Source organism: Trichoderma asperellum, chromosome 3, assembly GCF_020647865.1.
Source record: "Trichoderma asperellum chromosome 3, complete sequence".
In the NCBI taxonomy this organism is placed as follows: domain Eukaryota; kingdom Fungi; phylum Ascomycota; class Sordariomycetes; order Hypocreales; family Hypocreaceae; genus Trichoderma; species Trichoderma asperellum.
Genome location: NC_089417.1, coordinates 5,309,388 through 5,316,246, shown reverse-complemented (window position 1 = coordinate 5,316,246; position 6,859 = coordinate 5,309,388).

The following is a 6,859-nucleotide window of genomic DNA, read 5'->3' as shown; positions in this document are numbered from 1 at the left end:
CTATATAAGTTTTTTAATAACCTTTAAATTTATTTTAAATATTATTTTTTAAACTTTTTTATATTTATTAAATTATTTAAATATATTTAATATATAGAAATTTAAATAAATAAAGCAGCAAAAGATTAAATTAAAGTAATTTTAAAAGATTATTAAAAAAATACCTTTAATAAATAAAAAACTTAAACTATAGCTTATTTATTAACTATAATAATTTTAAAAAAAAATTAAAAAAGTTTTTTAAAATTATTAATAAAACTTAAAAAGTTAAAAAAAAACTTAAAAACTTTAAATAAAAAAAACTATATTATTAATATACATTAATATTCTTTTAGTTATTTATTAAAGTAAATTAAATTAAAAATTTAAAAAAAGAAATTTATTATTATAGCCTAAAACCTAAAGTTAAAAATAAAATTTATAAAATAAATTAATAATAAATTAATTTTATTAACTTTATTTAAAAAGCTATTAAAATTAATAATTAATAATAAAAAAAAAAGTAAAAATAAAAAGCTAAAAAAAGCAGTATTATAATTAAGCTTTATTTATAGGTTAATTAAAGAAAAAATAAATAAATATATTATTAAAAATAATAAAACTTAATTAAGTAAAATAAACTTTAATATTATTAAAATTATTAAGTTTAAAAGAAAATATAATTTTTATAATAAGCTAGGCTATAAAAAAGTTTATTATTATTTTAAAAAAAAAAAAAAAAAAAATAAAAAAAGTTTTAAATAAAAAAATAAAATAATAATAAATATTATAAAAAAAAATATATAAATAAATATTATTATTAAAATATTTTATACTAGCCTTAATTAAACTATTTACTATAATAATATATACTTTATATATAAAAGTAATAAAAATAAATTAAAGCATTATTTAAAAAAACTAAAAAAAGCAAAAAACTAAAAAAAAGTTAAAATTAATATTTTAATTTACTATAAATTATTTAATAATAAAAATTTAAACTTTAATATAAAATTAATTTATAAATATTATAGATTTATTAATTTTATTTATAAATATAATAAAAAATAAATAGTAATTTAAAAAAAAAAGTATAATTATAATAATTATTATTTATAAAACCTTAATTATAAATACTAAAAATACTTAAATTATAGATTTATAGAAGGATATTAATATAGTTATAAAGGGGAATAGTAATAAAATATAAAAGCTATATATAAGCTTTTTAAAAAAAAAAAATAAATTAGTAAAGGAATACTTTAAAATATAAACCTTTAAGTTAAAATTAAAATATATAGTCTATAGTAAACTAAATATAAAAAAGTACTACTGCCTTAAGGAAAAACTATATAATATATATAAAAAAATAAATTACATTTATAAATTATTTAATTATAAACCCCAGTAATATAACTAATATAGTTCTTAAAAACTATAGTATAATAAAGCTTGCTTAAAGTTTAATAAAAGAATATATAAATACCTATAATATTACTTATAAAATATAAAATATTACTATAAGAAACTATAAAAATTAAATAAATTAATTTTATTTTATATATATTAATATAACCTCTATTACTCTTAAGACTTTAATTATAATTATAAAAGATATAATATTTATAAATTAATAAATAAAGAATATAATTATATATATATTTTAAAAGTATAAGCAGAAGAAAAAGAAAAATAAAAAAACAAGCAGTAATATCTTAAAGAATATTTACTTTAAAAAATAAATTTAAAATAAATATAAAAATAAATAAAAGCTATTAAATAAAACCTTAAAGATATTTATAACTATATTTTAATTTATAATATTTTTAATACTTTTAATAAAAATTATAAAAAGTATTATTAAAAGAAATATAATAATATATACTGCTAAATATATATATTTAATAAATTAATAAATTAATATAGTAAATAACTAAAGTAAATTAAATTAAAAAAGTATTTAATAATATACTTTTTAAACTATATTATATTATATTATAAAAAATATAATAAAGAAAAATATTAATTTTTTTAAATTACTTAAAAGCTTTTATAAAAAAACTATAACTTTAGTAATTATTTAAATATAAAATAAAAAAATAAAACTTTAATTAAAAAATATTATTAAATAATTAAAAAATAAAATAATTAAATTAAATACTAATAATATAAGAAGTATTAATTTAAAATATAGTAAAAAAGCCTTTTAAATATAATTATTATTAATTTAATTAAAATATTTAAAAAAAAACTAATAATTAATAAATATTTAAATTAATAATTAATTAAAATTTATATAAATAATAATTTAAATTATAACTTAATTACTAATAGCTTAATAAACTAGCTTAAAATATTATATATTATTAAAAAAGCTTTATTAATTATTTTTAATATTATAAATATAAATATAAAAATAACTATTATTTATAAAATTAATTATTTTTTTATAATAATTATTAATTAAATTAAAGATATTAAATTTAATATATTAAACTTATAAAATTATAATATTTTATTAAAATATCTATAGTTAAAAAAATATAACCCTATAATTAATTAAAAAATAAAAAAAATAATTTAAAAAGAAAATATTTTTTTAAAGTTATAACTAAATTAAAAAGGAGGTAAAGAAAGTAAAAATATATTTATAAACCTATAATTAAAACTTTTTATATAATTAAAAAAAAAAAAATAAAAAATAAAAAAAATAAAGTTAAGAAAATAAAAATATAAAAGAAAGTTAAATTTAATTTTAAAAAATTATTAATATTATTATAATATAATAATTAATAATAAAAAATAAAAATTATATAAATTAATAAAATTATTATTAAATATTATATAAAACTAGTTAAATTTAATATAATATTAATAAAAGTAAAAAAATAAATTAAAATTAATAAAAATAAGCCTTTAGTTAAAATACTATAATAATATTAAAAATATAAAAAATTATATTAATAAATATTTAAAAAAAAACTATTATTTTATTTAAAATAAAATTATAAAATTATTTTTAAAAATAAAACTTTATTAAAGCTTTATAAAATTTATAATTTTAATAAAATTAAGCTTAAAATACTTAAAAAATAACTATAAATATAATTAAATAAAAAATATATTAAAATATTAAACTTTTTAATAAAGTACTTTATTATTTTTATATTAAAAAAAAATAAAAAACTTTATTTAATTATTAATTATAAATAACTTAATAAAATAATTATTAAAAATAAAATACCTTTATTATTAATTATTAAAATTAAAAAAAGGTTATAAAACATAAACTAGTTTATAGCCTTAGATTTTATAAAAGCCTATAAACTTATAAAAATAAAAAAAAAATATAAATAAATAACTGCCTTTAAAATAAAATATAAATTATTTAAATATTTAATTATATTATAAAGACTTATAAATATACTAGTATTATTTTAAAAAAAAAATTAATTTTATTTTTAAAAAATACTTAAATAACTTTATAGTTATATATATTAAAAATATTTTAATTTTCTTAAAAATATTAAAAAAATATAAAAAATATATTTATAAAGTATTATAAAAATTATAAAATATTAAACTTTTTATTAACTTAAATAAATATTAATTTTATATATAATAAATTAAGTTTTTTAAATATATTATTATATTAAAAGAAATTTAAATAAATTTAAATAAAATTATTGCTATTTAAAATTAAAAATTTTTAAAAACTTATAAAAAATTATAAAGTTTTTTAAAATTTATTAATTATTATTAAAGATTTATTTAAAAATATAATAAAATTATAAAATTATTAATTAATATTATTTAATTTAAAAAAAATAAAAAAAATAAAAAAAATAAAAAAATAAAAAACTATTTTAAATTAATAAAATAAAATTAATATTTTAAAAACTTAAAAATATTATTATTAATAAATTAATATTTATTATATATAACTTAAATAAGCCTATTAAAATTAAAATAAATACTTTTAACTTTACTTTAAGAAAAACTTTAAAATAATAAAATAAAAATAATAAACTTAAACTAATAGCTTTTTTTTTAAAAAAACTATATAACTTAAAATTAAAATATTTTATTTATAATAAAGAATTTTTAATAATTATTAAAGTATTTAAAAAATAATAATACTATTATTTAAAAAATAAATATAAAATTAAAGTTTATATTAACTATTAAAATATATTTTACTTTATAACTATATAATAACTTTTTATATAATAACTATATTATTTTAAGTTTTTAATAAACTTTAATTATAAAATTATTTATTATAAAAAAATAAAAAATAAAAAAGCTAATGCTTTAAATTAAAAAAAAAAAATATTTTAAAGAAATTCCTAAATTTAAAGTATAAATCTTATATAAAAATAATTAAAGGAATTATAAGTAAATTAAAATTAATACTTTATTTAATATAGAAGAATATAACTTTATTTTTAATAAAATTAAAAATTAAATTAAAGATTAATAATTAAAATAATTCCTTAAGGAAATAACTATAATTAATAAACTTTTAAAATAAAATAAATAAATTTAAGTATTAAAAAAATTATAAATAAAAGTAATATAAAATATTTATTATAATATAATTATAGCAGTATATTAAAGTATATAAATTATTTATAATTATATATTATATTACTATTACTTTAAAAAACTTAAATAAAAAATTAAAGAGGTTATTAAAAAATATAATATATATAAGAAAATAAAAAATAAATAATATTAGCTATATAAAAAATTATAATTTATTTTAATTTTTAAATAAAATTAATATATTATTATATTTAACTATATTATTAATTTATTAAAGTTAAAAAAATTATTAATTAATATAATTTATAATAGTATTTTTATAATAATAAATAAGTTTTTTAAATAAGCTTACTTTTTATTATATAAGAAATCTTATATTATAAAAAGTTTTATATATTTTTATATAAAGTATATATTTATAAAATATAAATTATTAATAAAAATTATATTAAATAAAAAAAATACTTTTATTTTTAAATTTTAATAAAAATTAATAATTAAATTTAAAACTTATTATAAGTTAAATATTATATATTATTTATAAATAAATAAGTAAATAAAAAAAATAAATTAAATTATTAAAGTATATTTATAATACTATATTAAGTTTATATAAAATAATTAAGTAAAAAAGCTTTTTATAATATAAAGTTAATATAATAGTTTTATTTTAAAATTAATAAAAGTTATTTTATTTTATATTAACTATAGATTTATATTAAAAGCCTATAAACTACTTTATAATAGCTTAAATATAAAAAATACTTAAATTTTAGCTAAAGATATAATTAAATTATAAAAAAAACTTAAAAAATAACTTAAGTTTATTTAAAATTATATAAAGTAATAAGTTAATTATATAAAAATTAAAGAATTAACTTTTTAAAAAAGAAATATAGCTTATTTACTATAGTATTTATATAATAAAAAGTTATTAAATATTAAAATAAATTAATTAAATAATAAATTAAATTTTAAAAAACTTAAATTATTTAAAATTTTAAAAAAAATTAAAAAAGTTAATTATAAATTAAACTTATTTAATAATATAAAATTAAAAATAGCTGTTTTTTATATTTTATTATTAAAAAAAGCATTAATAAATAAAAAAATAAATAAGCTAATTATAAATAATATTATTATTTAAAATAAAAAAAAAAATATAAAATTAAAAAATTAACTTATATATAAATAAATAAAAAAATTAATAAATAAAAGTATTTTATAAAATAAAAAAAATATAATTTATTTAAAAATATATAAATCTTTAAAAAAAAAGTTAAAAAAAATATTTAAATAATTTTATAAAAATATTATTAATTTTTAAAAATAAAAATAATAATAAATTTAAATTAAATATAAATTAATTAATAATATTAATAAATTAAAAAAGGCTAGTAAAATTAAATATTAATATAATAGCTTAATAAACAGCAGTCTTTACTTTTTTATATTTAATATAATTTAATTCTTTTAAGTCTATAATATTTTATAAAACTATATATTTTATTTTTTTATATTATATTTTTTTTTATTTATAAAAATACTTAACCTTTATATTAATATATTAATATTTCTCTTTAGCTTTTTTAAATTTATTTCTTAAATAAAAATAATATATAGTAATATACTTTAATTACTTTAAAGTTAAATTTTAAATATTATAATATAATTAATTTAATTTAATATACTTTAAATAATAAAAAAAATTAATAAAAAATAATAAATATTTTTAATAATCTTTAAAAATATAAAAAAAATAATATTTATTTATTTTTTTAATATTAATAATAATTAATTTAAATAAAAACTTATAATATATAATTTTAAAATAAATTAATTTTAAAATTTTATTTAATATAATAAAGTTAAAAAAAAAAAAACTAAAAAAATATTAATAAAAAAACTAAAAAATAACTATATTTATTAAATAAAAGATATATTATTTATATTAAAATTTATAAAGGTCTTAAGGGTAAAACCTATAGAAAAGGAATATTATATTACAACTTGCTTTTTATAATTATAATAATAAGCCTATAAAGTAAGTAAAACTAGATTAATATAAGATTAATTTATTAATTATAATAAATTATTAAATTATTATAATAATTTAATAATTTATAAATAAATTATTAATTTTATAAAATAATTTATAATAGATTATTAAAATTTATAAATAATTTAACTTAATTAACTAAATATATAAGTTTACTTTTTATATTTATTTAAATAACTTAAATAACTAGTTATTAATATAATTTTATATTTATAAATTAAAAAGCACTTTTAATCTTTACTAGTAATTATTATTATAATATTATTGCCTATA